We start from the raw sequence: 25,552 nt of genomic DNA, 5'->3' as shown, positions 1-25,552 counted from the left end.
GCTGGTGCTGGTGCCAGCCTTGGGCCTTCTTTTATTTTTATTTTTTTAATTGTTTAAAGTATTACAAATAGTAGTACATATGTCTCCTTTATTCCCCCATTGACTTTCCCCCGGCCTCCCTAAGCCCCCATCACATGCCCTCACCTCCCCCTCCCTGTGTCTTGTGTCCATGGGTTATGTTTATATGCATACATACAAGTCCTTCGGTTGATCTCTTACACCCGCCCCCAACACTCCCCAGCCTTCCCACTATAATTTGACAGTCTGTTCAATGTTTCTCTGCCTCTGTATCTATCTTTTTGTTCATCAGGTTATAATGTTCTTTATTATCCATAAATGAGTGAGTTCATGAGGTATTTTTCTTTCACTGCCTGGCTTATTTCACTTAGCATAATGTTCTCCAGTTCCATCCATGCTATTGCAAATGGTAAGAATTCCTTTTTTATAGCAGCGTAGTATCCCATTGTGTAGATTACCATAGTTTTCTAATCCACTCATCTGTTGATGGGCATTTAGCTGTTTCCAAATCTTAGCTATTGTAAATTGTGCTGCTATGAACATAGAGATGCATATATCCTTTCTGATTGGTCTCAGTTTTCTTGGGATATATTCCTAGAAGTGGTATTACTGAGTCAAATGGCAGTTCCATTTTTAAATTTTTGAGGAAATGCCATACTGTTTTCCACAATGGCTGCACCAGTCTGCATTCCCACCAGCAGTGAAGAAGGGTTCCTTTTTCTCCTCATCCTCTCCAGCACTTGTCATTTGTTGACTTGTTGATGATAGCCATTCTGACAGGTGTGAGGTGGTACCTCATTGTTGTTTTGATTTGCATTTCTCGGATGATTAGTGACTTTGAGCATGTTTTCATGTGTCTCTTGGCTTTCTGAATGTCCTTTTTCGAAAAGTGTCTATTTAGGTCCTTTGCCCATATTTTTTATTTGATTGTTTATCTTCCTTTTGTTGAGTTGTATGAATTCCTTGTAGATGTTGGAGACTAACCCCTTATCAGAGATAACATTGGCAAATATGTTCTCCCATGCAGTGGGCTTTCTTGTTGTTTTGTTGATGGTTTCTCTTGCTGTGCAGAAGCTTTTTATTTTGATGTAGTCCCATTTGTTTATTTTCTCCTTAGTCTCTCTTGCCCTAGGATCTGTGTCTATAAAGATATTGCTACAACATATGTCTGCAATTTTGCTGCCTATGGAGTCTTGTAGGATTTTTATGGTTTCCTGTCTTACGTTCAAGTCCTTTAGCCATTTTGAGTTTGTTTTGTGTATGGTGTAAGTTGGTGATCTAGTTTCATTATTTTTGCATGTATCTGACCAAATTTCCCAGCACCATTTATTAAAGAGGCTGTTTTGGCTCCATTGTATGCTCTTTCCTCCTTTGTCAAATATTAATTAAGTATAATGGCTTGGGTCAATTTCTGGGTCCTCTATTCTGTTCCATTGGTTTATATGTCTGTTCTTGTGCCAGTACCAGGTAGTTTTGAGAACTGTGGCTTGGTAATATAGTTTGATGTCTGGTATTGTGATCCCTCCAGCTTTGTTCTTCTTTCTCAGGACACCTGTGGCTATTCAGGGTCTTTTTTTATTCCAGATGAATTTTTGGAGAGTTTGTTCTAGATCTTTGAAATATGCCATTGGTATTTTAATAGGTATTGCATTGAATCTATAGATTGCTTTAGGTAATATTGACATTTAATGATGTTCATTCTACCAATCCATGAACATGGTATGTTCTTCCATTTGTTTATGTCTTCCTCTATCTCTTTTTTCAATGTCCTGTAGTTTTCTGAGTACAGGTCTTTTACGTCCTTGGTTAAGTTTATTCCTAGGTATCTTAATTTTTTTGGTGCAATGGTAAATGGGATTGTTTTTTTCATTTCTCTTTCTGGAGTTCATTATTGGTGTATAAAAAGGCCATAGATTTCTGGGTATTAATTTTGTATCCTGCTACATTACCAAATTCATTCATTAGGTCTAGCAGTTTTTTGATGGAGTCTTTGGGGTTCTCTATGTACAGTATCATGTCATCTGCAAGTAAGGACAGTTTTACTTCTCTTCCAATTTGGATTCTTTTATTTCTTCTTATCTGATCACTATGGCTAGTACTCCCAGTACTATGTCGAACAGGAGTGGTGAGAGTGGGCATCCTTGTCTTGTTCCTGTTCTTAGTGTAAATGGGTTTAGTGTTTGCCGATTGAGTATGATGTTGGCTGTAGGTTTGTCATATAGGCCTTTTATTATGTTGAGGTATGATCCCTCTATTCCCACTTTGATGAGAGCTTTTATCAAGAAAGGGTGTTGGATTTTGTCAAATGCTTTTTCTGCATCAATTGATATGATTATGTGATTTTTGTCTTTCGGTTTGTTTATTTGATATATAACATTTATTGATTTGGGGGTATTGTACCATCCTTGCATCCCTGTCATAAATCCCACTTGGTCATGGTGTATGACCTTTCTAATGTATTGCTGAATCCAATTGCTAGAATTTTGTTGAGGATTTTAGCATCTATGTTCATCATTGGTCCTTCTTTTGATATCTTTGGGGCTCCCTGACCCAGCTGCAGCTTGTTTGACAGGTTTTAGGCTGAGAAAGGACAGGCCATTCATATGCAAAAGCTACTGTGCACAGCTTGGGTGGGGTTGTAAATTGGGTGGGGCAGGGTCTCAGGGAATCTCCAGGGCAGAGCAAACAGCAATAGCTGCCAGTCAGCCCTGCATCAGGGAGGTCTCAGCACAGGAACAATGACCATTGTAAGAATCTTCATCTGGAAGCCACCCCCACATTCCTGCCCTGATGCCAGACAGTCCAGTTTCTCCCTTTATGTGTCTGGGTCCCCCCAGAGTCTCACCCAGCACTAGAGCTCAGAACAAGCGGGAGCTTGTATCTCCCTTCTGATTAAAAAAGCAGCACACCCAGGTGCCAGCCCCTTCCACGCCGGTGCACCTCCTACCAATCTCAATGCACTTTCTTCTTAACCTCTTTAGTTGTAGTACTTCCATTCAGCCAGCTTTCCCATGGTTCTGGATGATAGTTGTTATGTATTTTAGTTGTAATTTTGATGTGGTTGTGGGAGGCAGCAAGTACAGGGGTTTACCTATGCTGCCATCTTGGTTCTCTCCTAGTATGATATTCTTTAATAACAATTGTCACTGCTATAGGGTTAATATATGAATAGGCACAGCTAGGAGTAAGGGAGGTAAATTAAGAGGAATGTTTACACGATGCTTTTTAAATTTTATCTACAAGATGGCTTTATGCTGGTTCCTTCGTTTATTTTTTCCTTGATTAAATATTTGTTGAGTGCCTGTTATGGGGCTATTTCTGTGGGTCCTTAATCTTTAGGCACGATCCCTTCCAAAATCCTTTGAATTACATACTGCAAGTAATCACCTACTCAGCTTCTATCGTAGGCAGGCACACTTTCTGTGCATACTTTGTTCCACCTATGAAGTTAGTCTGATCAGAGATACTCCGGGCCATAATAAACCATATGGGTATGAGTCCCATTAATGATACCTGAAGCTACTCTGTAACCAGAGTGGAGCAATGGAATTCAAATATTGATACTATCCATCAGAGGAGCACTCCATGATTTGTTCTAAATGTTAAGTTCCTTGGCAATATCTCATTGTTGGTGATGAGAATCTACTAGCCTCTCATGATTGGTAAGATTTGAAAAGAAAAAGTCATTTTCAATTCATAAAGGTTATTTTACTTAAATTACCATCAACTCATAAGGGAATTGATTTCAACTGTTTGGGAACAAATATTTCTAGAGATCAAAGATCATCTTCAAATGTTCAGCATCAGGGACAAGTTCCAAAAATTTGTCCTGCTTTTAGAATCCATGAAGTAGCACTGTCATGGGCAATTTGGTTAAAGAAGCCTTCAGTTCAATTATCTCAAAGTTATATGTTATAATAAATTTTAATAAAAACTTATTTCAAAATTACATTTGTGAAAAGGATGCAAATTATTACTATACCAAAAGACAAATAAATGATTTTTAAAGTCCCACCACACAGCAACTAAATATAGCAAATAATTCCTTGTTTCACAAGGCCCAATAAGACCGTATATAATAAAAACATGAGGAGCTATTTTATAATACACCCACAGAGAAAGTCTCTTGAGATGCCAAAATAGCCCAAATGAAGTTGTTTCATACATGAAAGGATTCTCCTTTGAGCCAATAAGACTGTTTACTTTTTTATTGCTCTGAATTCCAGAATGGTGAAATAACTTAGGCCTTTAGCTTTCCTCCAAACATATTTATTACTTCATTTTAAATTGCCCTTCCCCCAATTTTCTCATAAACTAGTAAAAATTGCAAAGCCCTGGAATGATCTGCAGATGGAAGGATATTTGGAATACTTTTGGCTGATAAGTAAGCATCTGTCTTCGATAGCATAAACTATGTTGTAGTTAGTGAAAAGAGGCTGAACGCCTTAGATTCTTGTGTTTCTTCTTTTCTGTGCAAGTCTGTGATTTGCTGAATTTGTTCTTATTGGCTTTTTCCCAGCGAAGCTATAATAAAATGACAACAATCCAACTGTAGTAGCCATCTGTTGATTTTGCTGCCTGGCATTCACTCATTCTGTCTAGTAAATATATACTGATTCCCTCTTTAAAATCATCCTTTCCAACTCTTAATGAATTGTGATTCTTATAAAACCAGTTCCAGGCCCTGTATAGACCCCTGTCCACTGTCAAGAGTGGTCAGTGACTGAGGACTAGGCCCATCAGTCCAGTGCATTTCCCTGTGATTGGTGGAGGGTGGTCATGTGACCCAGAGCAATGTTTATCAATCCACTGTAATTTTCCCTGAAATTGGTTTAGAATAGTCATGTGACCCAGGGTGGTATCCATAAGTCCACTTTATTTTCCTGTAATTGGTTCACAGTAGTCATGGGACCCAGTCAGGGCTAGTGAGAGATATTCTCTAGACTTCAAGGACTAGAACCCCTAGTCTCACCCACTGATCCTGAAACCTGAGACAACTGTAAAGATTGAAGCTGCTGCTGTCACTTACAGCTGAGACAAGTCCACACAAAGGAAGGCAGAGCCAAGAGATGGACTGATACAGAGTCCCCATGATATCATTTGAGCCCCCAATCCAGCCATGCCTGAAGTTAACCCTGGACTTTTCAGCCTAAATTAGAGATTACATTCCTTTTTATTTTTTGACTACATTGACTTTAAATGCAATAGATTCTATTGGGTTTTGTCACTTCTAACAGAAAGGGTTCCAACTGATACTTTAGTTCTGGAGAGCTTTGGGGGGGGGGTGTTGATTATTGGCTTCTGTAGTTCACACACCATCATGTACTTCACAACCTAATTAAATGGAATGTGACAGGGATGATGCACTGAAGAGTTGTTACTGAAAGTTGGCAAACAATTGGTCTTTTCATCTGTTTCTGAGAGCTAATCCCAAGGTGTTTTATTGAGAGGCCATGTGATTTGTATACTTTATGAAATGGTCAGTGAGGTATAGCCCCAAGAGGAGACAGAAAAGAGGTTTAGGAAAAAATAAAATTCATTGCACTCACAGGTCCCAGAGAAGGAAGCAGGGCACCCTTCGCAGGGCCACAGAGGAAAGACACCAGGGTGGTCAGGAGCAAGGGGAACATTCAGACCACAGACCTTATTGGAGTTTCAGACGGTAAGTAAAGGCAAGGAAAGCCCATCAGATAATTATAGATGCAGGGGAGCCCAAGGAGATGGAAGGTGTCACTCCTACCTTAACCATTTCAGCACGTCACTCTGGCCAGCACTGAGTCCATAGAGGATATATTCCTCAGGAGCAAAAACCTCAATTCACTAAACTACCCAAGACTGGGGAGACGGCGGCCTTGATCGGAGGTTTGCCTCATTCACTGCCTATGGTACCATAGAGTGCTACTAGTAAGTGCTTTTTCTTCATCTCTGCTTATAGGAAACCCAAGTAACTACAGCAAAGGAGGAGATGTATTGGATCTCATGCTTGTAAAGCTGTAGTTCTTGAACTTGGGTGTGTATTTAAATCACCAGGAGGATGTGGCAGAGACACAGCCTAGCCCTTTACATCGTCAGCAATCCTGGGCCTCTGGATTCCTTGTTAGCTTTGCCTGTGGTGCTGATTCCCACCCAAATATGAGAAGCACTGTTGTAAAGGATGGATATTGGGTCTAATATTAAGGCAGTATCATCCAGGCCTCTATTTTCACTATATTTCCATTTGTCTGTTTCTGTCAGTTTATCACTTCTCAGGCTGCTCCTTCATCATATGGTCAAGGTCACAAGAAGTTCAGGGACCACATCCTTTCAGCTCATTGAGACTTCAGAGAAGTGTCTCTAAACCCCAGTACAAAGAGAAATCCTTTCCAAGGGGAACAAGGAGTGACTCAGTCCCTGCATTCATATCCAGAGTTCTAGGGGAAGATTCTGATTAGTCCATCTTGTGTCACATACTTATCTTGAGTCACAGGCACATCTCTATGAGGGAATGGGGATCACTGCCCATTTCAAGGGCCACTGGAGGGAGGGTGTTCCAATTGGAAACCTCATAGACTAGGGAAGCTGCAGTTCCCTAAAGGAAGGAAGGCTATGTATCAAAGTGAGGGCAGAAGGAATGCTGGCTTCTGTGCTATTCAAATTATATACTCCCAAGTAGATTGAATTCTCCAAAACCATAAGAATGAAAATGCATGCTGTTTATTTAGTGCATAACATATGACAGGAGCATCATATATGTTACATGTAACATGGGATGATTTTCAAAATATTTAACAGCTTGAATGGTACAGGCCACAAGGTACTCAGAGTAGGAAGCGACCTGGAGGTTCCTGGGTATAGGTCTTAACCCTTTAGTTCAGGGGTCTGAAGAGAGGGGTAATGTGGGACATGGACATGACTCAAGGGCTTGAGTAGCAGTTATTTACCAATTGATATAAGGGTTTCTTAATATTTTAACAGCCAATATGTTCTTACTGATGCACACCTGCTGAATATTTTCAGTCCTAAGTATCAGCTTAACAACCACACTTATAAAGGATGGGTATCTCCTGAAAGTATGCTGTCATATGCTAGAGGTATGCAAAGACTCTCTCTCTTTCTCTCTGGAGCAAGAGAAATGGAGGAAAAACATGATTTGTATATTAGAACAAATTGGAGTACATTGCATGTAGAACAGATATAAATGTTTAGGATAACCATGAGATGTCAAGGAAGTCTGGACATGGGGTCCCTGACAGGGGGTACTCCTGTGGGAAAGACTGAGAAATATGGTCATAGGAATTCATTGTTGGTATCTGTGACCCTTTTTTACAGAAGGGACCCTTGAGGGATGAAGACTATCTAAGTGTGCATGCTTTTAAATGGGGCAAGATTCAGACCATCTGCCTGGGTCAGAGCCATACCATGCTGCCTTCTTTTATGTTTGCTTCCTGCTGGTGTTATTTATAGAAAATTTAACCTTAAGTGGAAGGACAGCTAGTTATTAAATAGCTATATTTAGTGAAAAGGTTAACTGAAGAAAACTCTGGGTAAGGAAGAGCATAAATCATATAGTTTTACAAAGGAATGAGTGATTGTTCCTCAGAGCTAGGGAAGGCCATTTCAAAGACAGAAATGAGGTTTATAGAGCCCCAAGCCAAGAAAACCACAGAACAAAACAACACTTATCACACGGAAATTTCAGAACCAAGTACGTAGGAAAGTTTGATACAGTCTTTAGAGCTGTAATTCAACATGCTGGTCCTGAGTTTAGAGTTACATAATGATTGTGAAAATATTCAAATTAAAATAAACTCTCAAACTAATGAGGAATGGAAGCTGTAAGACTGGTTGCCCATTCTTATTGCTATAGTCGGAATGTTTGTGTCTCTACAAAATTCATATGTTGAAATCCTAATCTCCAAGGTGATGGTATTGGGAAGTATAGCTTTTGGTGTGATTAGGTCTTGAGGGTGGAGCCCTCATGAAAGGCATTAGTCGCCTTATTAAAAGGCCCCACACAGAGCTCCCTCACCCTTCCACCATGTGAGGACACAGGTGGAAGATGGCAGTCTAGGAACCTAGAAGTAGGCTCTCACCAGACACCAAATCTGCCAGCACCTTGATCTTGGACGTCTTAACCTTTAGACTGTAAGAAATAAATGGTTGTTGTTTAAGCCACTCAGTCTATGATAGTTTGTTATAGCAACCTGAACAGAATAAGACTGATTAACTGAGGATAACTATATATCTTATACTAGAGGGCCCGGTGCATGAAATTCGTGCACAGGTAGGGTCCCTGACCCTGGCCAACAATCAGGGCCAATCAGTGCCTTCCAGTTGTTGGCTGGGGCTTTCCTTCGTTCTGCATCACCCCCTGGTGGTGAGCACATGTCATAGCAAGCGAGCAAACTCCCAGTCTCCCAGTCCAACTCCCAAGGGGACAATTTGCATATTAGGCTTTTATATAGATAGATATAGATTTGTGTTACAGATCTTGAATGAGTGATGAAAGAGAATCATGGCTCTTCAACTACTTATAGCTTATACTCCATAGGCACTCTATAAACATGTGGTGAATGAATATTTGTTTTAAAGAAATTTTTTCCCCAAAAATCTTTTTTTTTTTTTTTTTTTTGCCTAAAACTAAACTTCCAGAAAGCTCTAGATGTATAGTACATGCTGTTTCAAGCTATGCAGGGCACACGGCCAAATATCCCTGGAAGGCAATGCAAGTTTGAGAGAGAATGTGCCAAAAGGATTTCATACATACACTGTGAACCAGAGAACAAGAGTTTTTGTTGGAAATGTGGGCACTAGTTTTAATTTTGTCTTCATGTTGGTTCACAAAATTAGTGATACCTCATATCTATCTATTTGCCCAAAACATGATTTTATTTGATTCCTTCAGTAACTCTACATGGTGGGCAGAGCAGGTATCCCCCTTTCTAGAAAAAAAAATACACTGTTTTCCTCCATTCACGCTTAGAAAACCAGATGTGGGGAGGTTTATCCTACATAGAACAACTGTCCAACATTAGGCAGGTGTCCAATTCAATTCAGTTATGGCACTAACTGAAGTTAACAATGACCCCACAGGTTAAGGGGTCAGTTCCACAAGAATGCCCCCACTTCAGATGCTAATTACAAGTAGTAGGTCCTCAGGTTACCTATAACTTCTGTCCAACTTAGTTACACATTGGAAGTTCCCATGGCCAACTCCTCAGTTTAGATATTTTGCTAGAGTGTCTTCCAGGATCCAGGAAAGCAGATCAATTTCTATTGCCAATTTATTACAAAAGATATTTTAAAGGATATACATGAACAGCCAGATTAAAAGGTGCATAGGGAGAGATCTGGGAGGGTCCCAGATATAGGAATTTCTGTCCCCTTGGATTTGGGTGTGTAGATGTGTTCACCAACTCAGAAGCTTTCCAAAACCCATACTTTTGGGATTTTTGTGGAGGCTTCCTAACATGAGCACAATCAATTATTAACTCCATTTCCAGCCTCTCTTCCTTCTCCGGTGAAAGAGGCAAAGGTCTGAAATTTCCAAGCTTCTAACCATGACTTGGTCTTTCTAATCATGATTTGGTTTTTGTAATCATAGCTTGGTCCTTCTAATCATGGCTTGGGTGCCCCAATCCAGGAGCCCACCCAGAGTTGTCCCATTAGAACAAAAGACACTCCTATCAACCAGGAAATTCCAAGGGATTTAGGAGTCCTGTGTCAGTTGTTCCTATCACTTACAAAATTACAAAGTTTTAAGAGGTCTGTGTTAGGGGTCAAAGACTAAATATTAGAACCAAGATTCTCTGAGCACCCCTATTTACAGGAACTGGGGACAGAGACGAATATAACAGAATAATTTATTCTTATCTTTCACCCTCATTTTCCACATGAGGAATTTGAGGAATTGTAGGCACACAATTATAAAGATGTACAAGGCCAGACCCTTTGCTCACTAGATGTTAAAGGAACACTTTTCAATTTGCTTCCATCCATCCCTCAGAGTTCAGGCAGAAGGATCAGAAAGTAGGGAGTCTCCTATTAGGAGTCAAAAATCAGGGAAGGATAAAAGGTGCTGTTAGAGACCCAAATTGCACCATTATGAAGACTTTCTTAGAGCTTTTATAAGTTTCCTAGAGATAACTTCTGCAGGGGTCCTCAAACTACGGCCCGCAGGCCACATGCGGCCGCTGAAAACATTTATCCGGCCGGCCTGCTGGGTGTTTTTGCTGCCGCTGCCTGTCCTGCTTAGCAGCCGACTTGTCCAGGGCCTGCAGTGCGCATGTGTGGAATGTCTAAGGGACAGTGAACTGGCCCCCGGTTTAAAAAGTTTGAGGACCTCTGTTCTAGGGTCTGGTTTCCATATCCTGATCAATCTCACTTTTAGAATGTATTCTAAGCCATGACACTTGTGAAAGCTGGAATTATGTCGATGAGAAGAAGTTACACCCCTAGGCAGTAATAGTCAACAATTCTTTCAGTTTCCTGTAGGACTTTTCAAAAATAAGTGAAAATTTGATGGTGGATTTTTTTTTTTTTTTGTAAACTTAATTTTTTCTAGTCCTAGCCAAAGCTAAGCTACATTAAGAAAGTTTAGACTAAAGTTCCAAAACTCAACGTTTTTTTTTTGAAGTCCGAGTTAACATAGAGTACTATTTAGTAATTGCCCAAATGAACTTAAAATACTGTCTGGATCCATCCTGGGGGGAAAAATGCTAAACTGGGGCTGCTCAATGCTATCCTGCCCTCTCCCCGGTTCCACCAACATGCAGGGTCCTGACCAAGCATACCTCTTAAAACAACTTCTAAAATGTAATTTTTAGATGTAATTGTGCTGGCTCTTAATTAAAGTAGTGTCCTGGAACTCATGGCTTTTCAGGAATTTCCCTCAGAGAAGCTTTATGCTAAAAAAAAAAAAAAAAAAAAAAAAAAAAAAAAAAAATCCAGGAAGCCTGCTAGAGAGGACCCAGGATTTCCCTGGGTCAATATACAGCTTTCATATTTCAAACTGTGTTACAAATAAAACAATTTTTTTTATTTTTTTAAAAAATATATTTTATTGACTTTTTACAGAGAAGGGAGAGAGATAGAGAGTTAGAAATATCAATGAGAGAGAAACATCGATCAGCTGCCTCCTGCACATCTCCCACCGGGGATGTGCCCGCAACCCAGGTACATGCCCCTGACCGGAATCAAACCCGGGACCCTTCAGTCCGCAGGCCGACACTCTATCCACTGAGCCAAACCGGTTTCGGCACAAATAAAACAATTTTAAAAAATAATGTCCTTCCACTAATCCTGTTAACATCATTTTAGAAGGGCAATGACATCTAAAGAAAAATGAGAGTCAGAAGAACTATCTTCAATCTCATATAATAATGGGAACCTGACTAGTTCATACTGCCTGGGCTTTATTTTCTCCTTAAGAAAATGGAGAGAGCAGCAGCCCTTTGCAATGTCATGGCCATGCTTTCTGATCAAATAAGGGTGGGAGCAGAAAAAGCCTCCTGAGCTCTTTTAAATAACAGATAAATTCTTATTATTCAGAAAAAAGATCATTACAAAGGTCAGTATTTATCTTTTTACTTTAACAGAACCTATTCAATACAAAATCAACACAATGAATAGAATCCTGTCACCTTGCACACAGTGATCACCCAGCAAATATTTATAGTTTGTGGGCTTACCTAATACACACACAAACACATACATAACACACACATACACAAACACACACATTACACAAACATAACCACATGCACAAACACACACACATACTCAAACACACATACCATACAAACACATAAACATATACACACAAAGGCACACACACATAAGCACACACATATGCAATGAAACAAATATGCACATAAAAGCACATACACATACATGCATATACAAACACACACAGGGTACTAAAAGTAAACTGAGCAACAATAAAGAAGAGTCTGGTAAAGAGTTTTTACAGTTGCTCACCCTCTCCAATTCCTCTGCCCTTCCTATTAGGATACATGCTGTTTGCTTCAGAGTCTTTTTGTCAGAGCTTCCAGAAAGAGAAGGGGAGCTACTGAAAATTTGAGTGTTAACTTAAGCAGTATCCAAAGTTCTAATCAACAGAGTTGCCTTTTTCCAGGCATTGCTCCATGGTCTGAGCACCCTCCACCCACCTTCCTGTTGGTCGCTCCTTCCCACAGCGACTGTTGACACACTCCAGATGTGCAGGCTCACCAGTACTTGCTCACCTCTTTCTGTGGGCCTACTCTTGCCTACTCCTCTAAGGGAGAAGGAAAGTGCTTAGAGGGGACGGGTTAATTCTGGGCTGTAATCTAGAAAACCAAATGGAATGCTAAGCCTGCTTTCTTTTTGTGGGAAATTTATTCATTCAGCACAGTGTCTGAGCACCTACTGTGTGCCTAGCTGCTGCTAAACTATGTGTGGGAGAGAAAGGAAGGACCAAACATAGTCCTGGCCCTCAAGAGCACCTAGAGGAGGAAACCAATCATTAGAATGTGAGGAGTGTGAGGGGAGAGTGAAGAGGAAGGTGCTCAGGCGTCTGCAGGTGATGAGAGGGAAGTAGAAGGAAGACGTCTGGGGGAATAACACCCTGTGCCAGGGAAGGGGAGATGATCGTATTCTGGGTAGCGAACAGGTTCAAGAAACACAACCTCTGATGATGTTTTTCCATTGTAATTTTCTCTTTAAAGTTAAACCTTGCATCTCAGACATAGCTGTGGCCCTAATACCTTCCATGCACTCCATCCATCTTCCCTGCCTTCCCATTGATGAATACATCCCAGGTTCTTGTGCCCTCTGGCTTCCTACTGGGTTCAGTCCATGGTAATAATGAGCAGGAGATCTGAGGGAGGGAGCAGGGTGACATCAAGGCACTTATTCCACTCTCCTGTCAAGGCAGTCTTCTTAGGAAATGCTCTATTTTCCAGGTTCCTGTTGCGGCTTCCTCCTCCCTCATCCTTTTGGGCCTCTGAGTGGTAACAGCTCTTTTACTGTTATGAATATCCCTTGTGGTTCTCCATCTCACCCACACTTTTGTAAACAGTGGCTTTATTAAGCTCTCCTGGAATTATTCCAATTTGAGGGCCATCTGTTTCCTGTTGGGACCTTGATTGACAGAACAAATAGCAAATATATCACAGAGAACAGGATGCAAAAATTATATAAATATATATGTATGTTTGTGTGTATGTATACATATATGCCAATGATAGTGTCTAATTGATTCATTCATTTATTCCGTGTATGGATTCCTCACATTCTAATGATTAGTTTCTTCCTCTAGGTGCTCTTGAGGGCCAGGACATTTATGAGGATCAACTATGTGAAAGGCACAATGGGTGAAGAACCACACTTTCTGGATTTTATAAGACAGTATCAGTTACAACATTCTTTGCTATGGTCAGACTATGTTAATTTGGGGTCAATAAAATATGATCTCAATAGCTATGGGCAAGGGGAAAACGAGTACTCTCAGAGTTTATACTCTCATCTAGTTTAGTCCTCCAGAGTCCAAGTCTTTAAAAGAAAAAAGTAAGTGGAGAAAGTTTGAGACGTGATCCAGTAACAGATCTGCATTTTGCAGATTACATTCTGGGCAGAGCTCCCTTGCTTACCCGCTGAGTGGTGAGTCTGCTACTTTGGGATGAAAAGTATCAACAGTGATAACAAAGGCTCACAATGGGCCAGGCAGGGAGCTGAAAGCTTCACTTATGATACTGAATAATGGCTTAAACCATTAAAGAGCTAGTAGTAATAATAGTAGTAATAGTACTAGTACTAGTAGTAGTAGTAGTAGTAGTAGTAAGCGTTTACTGACCAAAGTCTACATCCAATTCAAACCCAAGTTTATATCCAAGGCCCATAGTTCTTAACTACTCTGCTGCAGTGTCTCTCCCAGGAATAGATAATTCACAGCCAAGACCAGAGGGTGTTTGGCGAATGAGACAATTATAGGTTTGGAGGCAAAGGGCTATCATGCAATTTTGGCTTACTCTCTGTTATTATATCCACACGGTGAGAAACTGGAAAGGGAACCAACTTCACAGGAATCTCCTTTTAACTCCGTGTGGTAGAATCAGCCCTCAGCTAACAATTTGCTCAGATTAGATTAGAAAGAAGGACTAGAAAGAAGGGCAGGAGCTAGTCAAACAAGATGTAGCCCAGGGGTTACCAAAGACTTGCTGCAGTGGAGGCTCTGGCTCCCTTTGAGCTATCAATTAATTATTGCTTTGGAGAGGTAGTAGAGATTAAAGTGTTGATGGCAGGGATGTTAGGGGGCACATTTGAAATTTAAGGCTGTTCTACTTGAGATTAGTCATATTGGGGCAGGGTGGGCAGCTTCACCATGTACTTCCTTTGGGTACAAGGGCAGCCAACCTACCCACACAGGCAGGTTTTTATGAGAGGCAAGCAATGCAAATGCTTGTAAATTTAAAGTAGCCCATATATTTTGAAGAATTCAAGTTTAAAACCTATTGATAGCCGAAACCGGTTTGGCTCAGTGGATGGAGCGTCAGCCTGCGGACTGAGAGGTCCCGGGTTTGATTACGGTCAAGGGCATGTACCTGGGTTGCGGGTGCATCCCCGGTGGGGGATGTGCAAGAGGCAGCTGATCGATCTCATCGATGTTTCTAACTCTCTCTATCTCTCTCCCTTCCTCTCTGTGAAAAATCGATAAAATATATAGATTAAAAAAAAACCTATTGATACCCTTATAAAAAATGTACCTTACTTACTTTCTCCCTACACCTAAAATACCCACATATCATGGTTTATGCCCGATGTCCCAAATGATCCTTAATTATGTCCCTTTTCACTCTCAAAAGCGCCAATTTTGATAATAAAATTTCACCTTACCTTTGCTGTATGTAACTGATCAACAAAAGAAGGTGAGGCAAAGGGTGCCTGAGCCCAAGTCTGGTTTCAGAGAGAATGTTGTTTTCCTGCAAGGGCCTAGCTGATTCAATTAACCTCTCTGGTACTTTGTGTGCCAAGTGAGAATAAAATATGTGGCTCATAACTTTTATGAGTAATACAAATAGAAGTAGTTCATAGAATTATAGATCTTAGAGACAGACACAACATGGAGAGATCATTTAGCACACAGGGTTAGGAAGAGACATACAGAGGTCATGATGATGCAATCAGCCTTCACCACTGCCCTCTGTTGTTTTGAAGAAATCTAACAACTGAATCCAATCATGATCAACTACAGGACAGACAGCTGATGCCTTTCCTCTAATGGAATTCTAACTACCAATCAGTCTGTGACTGTTCATCTGCGTTTGCCATAACAAAATATCCCGTGGTCCCCTGCCATTAACAAACCTCGGTAAGGTGTCCAACCTGGATTCAGCTGCTGTTCTCAGTGTGGACTGCACTTGCCAGCTCATCAGTAGACTTCATAGAGAAGGGTAGGATCAGAGGACCCAACCCATAAGTCCTGTTGGCTGTGACCTGTTTGGCTGGTCCCAGTGATTTGTTTCTTTGGTGTCTCTGAAGACTGTCACAGTCTGCTCCTCTCTGTCCTATTTACTCCTGTCTGAATCAAGTGTGTCCCAGGCCCCACTATTCAATCATGCCCAACAATTTTATTCAAATGACAGCTGATAAATTGGTGGTGCAGAAAGAAAGAAAAAAGTCACTGAAGTGCATGATATTCAGCCCAAAGCCTGGATTGGGAGCCAATGCTATTCTTGGGCCTCTAACGAGACTGTGGATGGAAAGGATATATCTCAGCTCCTTAAAGAAGGAGCTGGAAAAGGCTGACTTAGTTCCTCTGCTCCCTCTTCTGCTTGTGGCTAACTCTTCTTTACTCCTTTCCACCTCATCTCAGTGCCCAAACCCTGCCTTCTCCAAACCCAACTGGGTCCCAGAAATGGCAGTGGGCTGTTCCTTCAAATTTGCCATGGCCTAGAATCTAGAATCAATTCCAGGGCAAGTACCATGGGCTTTTGAAATAATGCAGGGTTTTGTGTTTATGGAATTGCACATAGGAATTAATCGTAGGCCAAATTCAAATTTGGGTGTCAATAATTTATAAAGTACTGTAATTTAGAATCTGTTTTATTCCCTCTCACAGTAATCATAGAGGAACTGGGGAGGGGCAAATAAAAATAGTCACTTTCAAATGCCTTCACTTCTAGGGAAAATGTAAGGGTGACTTTGAAAGCTATTTTATTCCTCTACAAAATGGGTTGCCCATGGACTTCAGTGAAAGCCAATGTTGTCTCCCCCTCTAACTAGTTTGTGACATCCATCTCTATGCGTCCCTCTTTAGACTGCTTCTATATAATTTGGTATCTTTATTGTTATGGGACCACTTGCCACACACTGGCCCAGCCCTAATTCAACTTCTGGTCTTGAAACACAAATACTAAGATTAAAAATAATGTCACAGTAATTTAAAAATCCATGAAAACAAATCAGTCATGTGGTGGTGCTCCTTGGCCAAGTTAAATCATGGCGATTTGCTTGGAGAGAGGCAGAAATCTACTGGGGGCAGTTCCCTGTGCCTTTTTAATTTAGTAATCAAAGGCCCAATTAAAAGAGTTATTTGAGTAAAAGCAGAAAGAGGTTACACTAAGTGTGGGTAGAGCTAATGCAAAACTTAGAGGATTATTTGAATACCTGTGTCTTGGAGATTTTTGGAAAGTATTTGCAAACTTCAAAATTTAATTCACAAAATATTTACCACTTACACCTATATGTGCATTGTGCTTTATAAAGATAATTCACATATATTATCTCACATGAGCTATGTAGAAGCCCTTTGAGGATAATACTACCATACTTATTTTACTCTTGGGCATGCTAGGGCTCAAAAAGGTTATGTGATTGGACCAAGATCATATGGCTAATACTCAACTTCACATCTATCTGATTTTTAGCATGGTGTTCATTTCACCATATCCCTGCTGACTTGTTAATGCTTACTGTATACAAAGCAGTGTGCCATGTTTCAGGAAACTACAAATTAGAAAACACTGCCCTACCTTTGAGGCTAAGACAGAAACATAATTTATAATACAAAGTAGGTGTGATCACTATAAAACTGGTAGTAGCACACTGTGGAGATTCTGAGAAGGATAGAACCATATTTCTTTGGGGGACTAGGAAAATCTTGCTGACAGAAACAAGTTTAAGTTGGAGTATGGAAACTGGGCATATTGTGAGCAGGTAGAGATACATTACAAACTAATGAAACAGTATGAGGAAAGGAAGGGAAAGTATGGTGCATGATGAGAACAATAAGGCACAACTTCTAGCCATAGACAGGGCATTTGTAGGGGAGGGGAAATAGGTTAAACGCACAGTACAGTATTTGAGTGCCATGGTAAGGCTTTTTACTCAATTTGCAAGGCTGTGGGAAGCCCTCAGAGGAGCGAAAAGATTGCCCAGTGGGAAGATTGGTCTGGAAACAGTGTGTAGACTGGATTGGTGTGTGTACAGCCTCTAAGTGGGGAGGACAATGAAGAGTCCTTAAAAAAAAAAAAAGCTGTAATGACAATTGTTATGCAGGGAGAGTAGCTGACAAAATGAGGTCAAGCAAAACCCGGAAGAAAATCAACAGAGTCAAGAAATAATCCCCAGTGGGAAGACTATTCTTTGAAGGTGAGCCATTTCTTTGGGCAATTTGTGAAGCTGGAGGGAAGCCCTGTGGCACTAAAAAGCCATTAAACCTAGCATCCTCTGGGGCACCTTGAGGGATGAGAGAGCACCTGGCTCCACAACTCCTAACTTTCAGAACTCGAGAAATATGGAGTGGATGGCTTACTTCCATATGGAAGCCTTGGAGGCATTTCAGTGTTTGCAGAGAACTTAATGTAGGGAGAGTAATTAGTGCTGAGATAAGACGAGATCCAATAAAAAGATGAATGCCCTGATCCTGAAACAACAATAAAAATGGGGGTGGTACGGGGGAGGGTGGAAGCTAAAAAATCCAGCCTGGGCTTATCTCTGTAGCCTGAGCTGGACCCATGATGCATAATCTATCTGTTCCAAGGGCATCACTTTTCTGCCACAAACAACAATGACACCCTCCTTCCCAGATGTTGAATCAGACTAACCTCGGCTATCCACTGGCAGCTCTGACAGACAATGTCATCTGAAATCTCACCAGCTCTGAAGGATCTGCAGGCCCAGCTGGTCGTCGGATGCTATAAGCAAGAGCGGGGAGAACGGCACTGAGAGTGAGCACAAAGTTCAGCGGTGCTCACTACCAGCCTTCTTTCGGGGTCACAGGGAGTCGCCAGTTCAGTGACTGCAGAGTGCGGCCAGCGCAGGCACCTGCAAGCACTGGCGCACGCACGCACGCACGCACACACAAGGATGCACGCACACGCATGCACATGCTCGTTCGCGCACGCACACGCACGGACGCACGCACACGCTCACTCGCGCATGCATCCACATCCCACCTCACCCCTGACATGGCCCCTGCATGCTCTAGCAAGTGCTTCATGTTGATGCACGACTAGAACCAGAGGTGAAACCCAGTCATGTTTCCTTGGAAAATTCTTCTCTACTGCGGATTTCTTATGGAAGTAAGCCTCGAGTTCATCTCATTTTAAGCCATTTCTATGAGAGCATTCTTTTTTTAAAAAAATATATTTTATTGATTTTTTTTTTTTTTTTTTTTTTTTACAGAGAGGAGGGGAGAGGGATAGAGAGTTAGAAACATCAATGAGAGAGAAACATCGATCAGCTGCCTCCTTCACACTCCCCACTGGGAATGTGCCCGCAACCAAGGTACATGCCCTTGACCGGAAGAATCGAACCTGGGACCCTTCAGTCCGCAGGCCAACGCTCTCCACTGAGCCAAAGCGGTCAGGGCGAGAGCATTCTTTAATGTCCTAATTTAACTTGTTCCTTGACATTGTGGCAAAATTCTAACAAAATTCTTTTTAAAAATAGTAGTGCCAGCCCTAGCCTGTATTTCTCAGTGGTTAGAGCATCAGCTGTCGCAGGTTCGATTCTCAGTCAAGGGCATGTAGCGGGTTGCAGGTCATCCCAGTCCCGGGTCTGGCCTGAGTGGGAGGCATCCTGTTGACATGTCTCTCTCACATATTTCTCTCTCTCCCTCCCTACCTCCCACTCTCTCTAAGCTTAAATTGAAAAAATATCCTAAGGTGAGGACTAACAACAACAACAACAACAACAAAAATTGGTGCCAGGTTAAGCCCTCCATTCATTCATTCATTCATTCATTCTATCTATTTATTTAAATGTTTGCCATTTTTAATGATAACAACAGCTCCAATTCTGTTTTCCTGTCTCTCACAGAATCATGGAATGTGGGAACAAAAAAGAATGCAAAGGTCGTCCAGTCCATCAGCTTGGAATGGAGACCGGACAGAAAGTATGCCTAATCCCAGGCAAGGGTTTTGTTTTTTTTCCTAATAGAAAGGGTGAGGGAAGAGGGAATTGTGCGATGTCATAGTGGTGACCTTTTGCAACACTAGCCAGTTGCGGACTTATCCCTCTGGTGGCTTTCCTTCCTTTTTAAAAATTTATTTTATTTTTTAAATTAAATTTATTGGGATAATATTGGTTAATGAAATTACATAATTTTCAGGTGTACAAGATTATAATTTGTTATCTTTAAACTCTAGTGCATGCTTGCCATCCAAAGTCTAGTTACCTCCTGCCTTTACCTACTTTGCCCGCCTCCATCCTCTTTTCCCTCTGATAACCACCATTATTTTGTCTTTATGAGTTTGTTTTAAAATTAACAAACTAGCAAAACAAACAAAAACTCTGGTGGGCTTTTGAGACCAGCAATGCAACAGTTTCTTACTAATGGAGGGCTGTAGAAATGTAAGGACGAGCTAAGCACAGTAAATGTACTTCTTAGAAATCAAAAAAGAATAAAACAATTGTTACAATGTTAGCAATGTTTTAAAACAAACTTTTAGAGATCCAGGGTTGCTTCTGCTGCTGGCAAAAGCAGCTAACCCTCTCTTCCAAAAAATATTGTAGAAATATCCTTTTATTTCTTCTTTTCAATGGAAAATAGGGAATATGCTGATATCTAGATGCAGGAATTATGATAGTTTGTCCCACAAACAAATGCACTTAATGAAATATTCTTAAGCAACGAAGAGAAATAACATGGTTTATTCATGTAAATGCACTATATTATATGCATAGGTTGAATGTGTATATGTATATATAAAGGCTATCTTCTGCTCAGCATTCATCCTTGGCCAGATAACTTTTTGTTGAAATATTGCTCATTTTCATATAGACTTTGATTTAATCAAGTTTATTACTTTTTTTAAAATGTAGTAGAAAGCCATGAATTCTGATGCTTCACAGCTGGAAGACTAGCTTTCCCATAGCAAAGTTTGGATTTTTTTAGTTTGAACAAAACACAAAAAAAGTCTTTTAAAAAATGGCATTTTGACTCATTTCTATGTTGTCTTTATGTTATAATGAAATGTATAGTAACCAACTCTGCTTTTAGTAATCAGTAAGGAAATGCCCCCACTTTTCATACCTACATCAGGGCTTCATGTCAAGTTTGGTCTTAAAGTCATCTTTTTTCAGAAATGCTGCCTTGGTATTTTTAAGGTTGCTATTCATAGTCAACTGAGCATCATAGTCTATAGCCTACAATTTCTGGTTTATTTCCAGGTTCAGTAGCAACAGAGATGGTTGAGCAGAGAACCAGGCATGATGATTCAAACTACTTTTTTTTTTTAATGTTGGAGAGGAAAAGAGAGAAAAAAATGCTTGGACAGAAAACTAGGTTCTCTTTCCAGCAGGTGCTAAGTAAACCCTGTGCATGCTGTGTAACCCACCTTTTGAGAGAAGCAACAATTATGACACCCATTTTCTAGATGTTAGGAGACACATTTCTGTGCTTGGAAAAAGCACACCCATGTAGCCTATGTGTAGAGCAGTGGTTCTCAGCCTTTTTTGGCCATGCCCCACCTAAGCATCTCTAAAATCCTGATGCTCCCCCTGTGACATATAATTCTTATTATTCAAAAAGTGAACTCCTATTCACTTGGAGGAAGCCTAAAAGGCCATTAACTTGGTCTAAACAAGCTTCTAAAGAACATGGCATCCATGAAAGAGAAAAATAAAAGAACATAAGGACAGTTGAAGCACTGAGGAAATTGTTTAAGAAATTTAATAAACTAAGAAATTGTTTAAAAAATAATGATATGAAGTGATATGAAAAAATATCAAATAAAGTTTCAAAATATATAATAGAGAACTGAAATGCATAAATATACCACAATATATATTTATATAGTGTATATGAGGCCCCTAGAACCATAAGAAATGCAAAAAATTCACTATTGATAACTCATTCTCGAATTGCCCCCCTTAAAAATTAAATTGCCCCACTGTGGGGCATGTGCCCCATGTTGGGAACCACTAGTATAGAGCATCAAAGACTGTTAGATGATTGAATGAAGTCTACCTCCCTGATTCGGGACTTAGGGATTTTAAGGCTCAAATGAAAAAATTCAATCACTTTATTTTCCCTTTATTTCTAAATGTTCTAAGGAGTTCATAGTAAAAATGTGGGCCAATTGCTATGCAAAATAAATAGAATAAATGAGTCATCCAAACAAAAAGGAACAAGTTTGAACTGATAGCTAACAAGGTGCCATTAGTCATAGGGGAATCTACTAACAAGTGATTTTTACTACCCTATCTAATAAAAGAGAAATATGGTAATTGGCGTATGACCGCTACCCTTCCCATTCGCTAATCAGCAAGATATGCAAATTAACTGCCAGCCAAGATGGCGACCAGCAGCCAGGCAGCTTGAAACTAACATGAGGCTTGCTTGCTTCAGTGACGGAGGACTCCAACATTCCCCGCCTGCCTTGCCGGCCTCTGAGCTTGCAGTTTAAGAAACATTGTAACAAATATAGAAGCTAAACAAAACCCCAGAAACCTGCTTTCAGCGAGCCGGGATCTCAGAGCTGGAGTTGATACAGAGTTTTGATTATAGAACCGAAACAAACCAGATACCTGCTTTCAGGAGCGGAGGCCTAAGAGCTGGAGCCTCAGAGCTAAAGCTGGCCCAGAATAAAAAAAATAAAAGAAAAAAGGGAGCGGGTGGGAGCTTCCATCACCCGCCAGCCTGAAAACAGCCCTCAGCCCCTCACCCAGACTGGCCAGGCACCCCAGTGGGGACCCCCACCCTGAAGGGTGTGTGACCAGCTGCAAACAGCCATCATCCCCTCACCCAGGCTAGCCAGGCACCCCAGTGGGGACCCCCACCCTGAAGGGTGTGTGACCAGCTGCAAACAACCATCATCCCCTCACCCAGGCTGGCCAGGCATCCCAGTGGGGACCCCCACCCTGATCCAGGACACCCTTCAGGGCAAACCAGCCGGCCCCCACACATGCACCAGGCCTCTATCCTATATAGTAAAAGGGTAATATGCCTCCCAGCACCTGGATCAGCGGAGCCGCAAGGCCTCCCAGCACCAAGATCAGTGTGACAGGGGGCAGCGCCCAAACCCCCTGATCGCCCTGCGGCTCTGTGTGCGACAAGGGGTGGGGCCACAACCTCCCTATCGGCCCTGGTCTGTTCGTGACAGGGGAAGGCGCCCCAACCTCCTGATCAGCCCTGCTCTGTGCCTGATACGGGGGAGCTCCCCGACCCCCTGATCGCCCTGCAGCTCTGTGTGTGACAGGGTGCGGCCCCCTCTCCCCCCCACGGGCCCTGCTCTGTGTGTGATGGGGTAGAGCCATAACCTCCCCATCGGCCTTGCCTTGAGTGTGACAGTGGCGGCGCCCCATCCCCCTGATTGGCCCTGCTCTGTGGGTGATGGAGGGTGGCGCCCCAACCCCCTGATCCGCCCTGCTTTGTGTGTGACAGGGGGCAGTGCCCCAACTCCCCTATCGCCCCTACTCTGAGAGTGACAGGGGGGAGCTCCTCAACCCCCTGATGGGCCCTGCTCTGTGCATGACAGGGGGGAGCTCCCCAACACCCTGATGGGCCCTGCTCTGTGTGTGACGGGGGAGCGTCCCAACCCCTGATCGACCCTGCTCTGTGCATGACAGGGTACGGAGCCCCAAGCCCCCTGATGGGCCCTGCTCTGTGCATGACAGGGGGCAGTGCCCCAACCCCCTGATCAGCCCTGCCTTGAGTGTGACAGGGGGCGGTGCCCCAACCCCCGAATCGGCCCTACCCTGAGCATGACTGAGGGTGGCATCGCAACCTCCAGATCCACCCTGCTCTGTGCATGACAGGGGGCGGCGCCCCAACTCCCCAATCAGCCCTGCTCTGAGCCCGACCAGGGGCTGCACCTAGGGATTGGGCCTGCCCTCTGCCACCCGGGAGCAGGCCTAAGCCAGTAGGTTGTTATCTCCTGAGGGGTCCCAGACTGCGAGAGGGCACAGGCCTGGCTGAGGGACCCCCCTTTCCCTCCCGAGTGCACAAATTTTTGTGCACCAGGCCTCTAGTTTACTCTAAAAATGTTGAGACATTATAGCCCCTTCTCCAAAAGGTGGGTCTAGCCAGAGACAGATCCCTGGAAAAGTCAGGAAAAAATAGAGGGAGCATCAGGCTGAGTTGGGGTGGTTCAAAATTAAACTGGATATATCTGAGGTGAAATCAAAATAGAGTACAACCCACAGAATGGGAGAAAAACATTTTCAGACCATGCATCTGATAAGAGGTTAATATCAAGAATATATAAAGAACTCCAATAACTGTACAGAACAACAGAAACAAAAACAAACAACTCAATTTTAAAAAGAGCTCTCGCTGGTTCTTCCCAGTGGTTAGAACATCAGCCTGCGGACTGAAGGGTCACAGGTTCAATTCTGATCAAGGGCATGAACCTCAGTTGCAGGCTCAATCCCCAGCACAGATCGATGTGTCTCTCTCACATCGAGGTTTTTCTCTATCTCTCCCCCTCCATTCCACTCTCTCTAAAAATCAATGGGGAAAAAAAAATATCCTCAGGTAAGGATTAACACCAAAAAAATGGGCAAACAACTTGAATATACATTTTTTTTCTCTCTCCCTTCCTCTCTCTCTAGGATAAGAAAAAACAACATATTTAAAAAATAATGGGCTGTAGGGAGCGGCTATAGGGTTAAGCCTCAGATTGACCTGTGGCAGAGCCACATACAAGTCCCAGCTTGGCGGGCAGAGCCCTCCTAGCACAATTAAGCTTGACCTTATAGTCCTCCCTTGTTCCTAGGTAGCTAATGGGCTGTGGGAGGTGCAGCAAGTGCTGCAAGGCTTGAGTAATGAAATAGATTTGAACTCTCAAGAACATTGTAAATATGTTGACCACGCCCCTTGTTTTGCTGTGTGTGATCTGACTATAAAATAAAGCTTTGGCTTATAGGCTGTGTCACTGTTTCCTCATCCAGGCAGTGATCCACCTAGTCCCAACTGTATTCTCTTGTCTGTTTTCTTTAATCCTTCACCACCCCTCCTCAGGTTCACCCCTGGCAGTGCTGGATGCGGTTCAATGGGCAAAGAACTTAAATAGGTATTTCTCCCAGCCCCCCCAAAATACAAATGGCCAATAAGCACAAGATACTCAATATCATTAATCATTAAGGAAATGCAAACCAAACCACTTCACATCCATTAGGATGGCTACTATAAAAAACAACAGCAACAACAAAAACAGCCCAACTGCCGTGGTTCAGTGGTTGAAAGTCAACCTATGAACTAGGAGGTCACAGTTCAATTTCCGGTCAGGGCACATGGCCAAGGTGTGGACTCACTCCCAGTGGGGGGCATGCATGAAGCAGCTGATCAATGATTCTCTCTCATCATTGATGTTTCTATCTCTCCCTCTCCCTGCCTCTCTGAAATCAATTTTTAAAATATATTTTAAAATTTTTCAAAAAACAAACCCAAGTGTTGGTATGGATGTTTCTGGTAGTAATGGAAAATGGTGCAGCCACTATGGGAAACAATATGGTGGTTTCTAAAAAAAAGCTAAACATAGGATTATGATATGACCCAATAATATTACTCCTAGTATATACCTAAAAGAACTGAAAGCAGGGTTAAAACAGACATTTGTACACCCATGTTTATAGCAACGTTATTCACATATTAAAAGATACATATTCATGTTCATACAGACACTGGGATATTATTTAGCCTTTAAAATGAATGAAATTTTACATGTATTACAAGGATGAACCTTGTAGACATTATACTAAGCACAATAAGCAGTCACAAAAGGGCAAATACTGAATGATTCCGCTGGAGTAGGCAAATTCATAGAGACATAAAATAGAATGGGGGTCACCAGGAATTGGGGGGTTACTGTATAATGGGTATAAAGTTTCAGTTTAGAATGATGAAAAGGTTCTGCAAATGGATGGTGGTGATGGTTTTACAACAATGGGGTTGTACTTAATGCCACTGAACTGTACACATAAGAATGGTTTCAATAGTAAGTTTATGTTCTGTATATTTTACCACATTAAAAAGGAGATAACATTGGTAAATATGTTCTCCCATGCAGTGGGCTTTCTTGCTGTTTTGTTGATGGTTTTTTTTGCTGTGCAGAAGCTTTTTATTTTG

General features: G+C 41.8%; 1 protein-coding gene across 1 annotated transcript in view; it reads right to left on the bottom strand.

Moving 5' to 3' along the window:
- FAM107B (family with sequence similarity 107 member B) overlaps positions 1 to 25,552 on the bottom strand; it is a 270,606-nt gene that overhangs the window by 153,810 nt on the left and 91,244 nt on the right. The window lies entirely within an intron of this gene.

Source organism: Myotis daubentonii, chromosome 1 (assembly GCF_963259705.1).
Source record: "Myotis daubentonii chromosome 1, mMyoDau2.1, whole genome shotgun sequence".
In the NCBI taxonomy this organism is placed as follows: domain Eukaryota; kingdom Metazoa; phylum Chordata; class Mammalia; order Chiroptera; family Vespertilionidae; genus Myotis; species Myotis daubentonii.
This window is presented reverse-complemented; position numbering and strand designations above follow the sequence as displayed.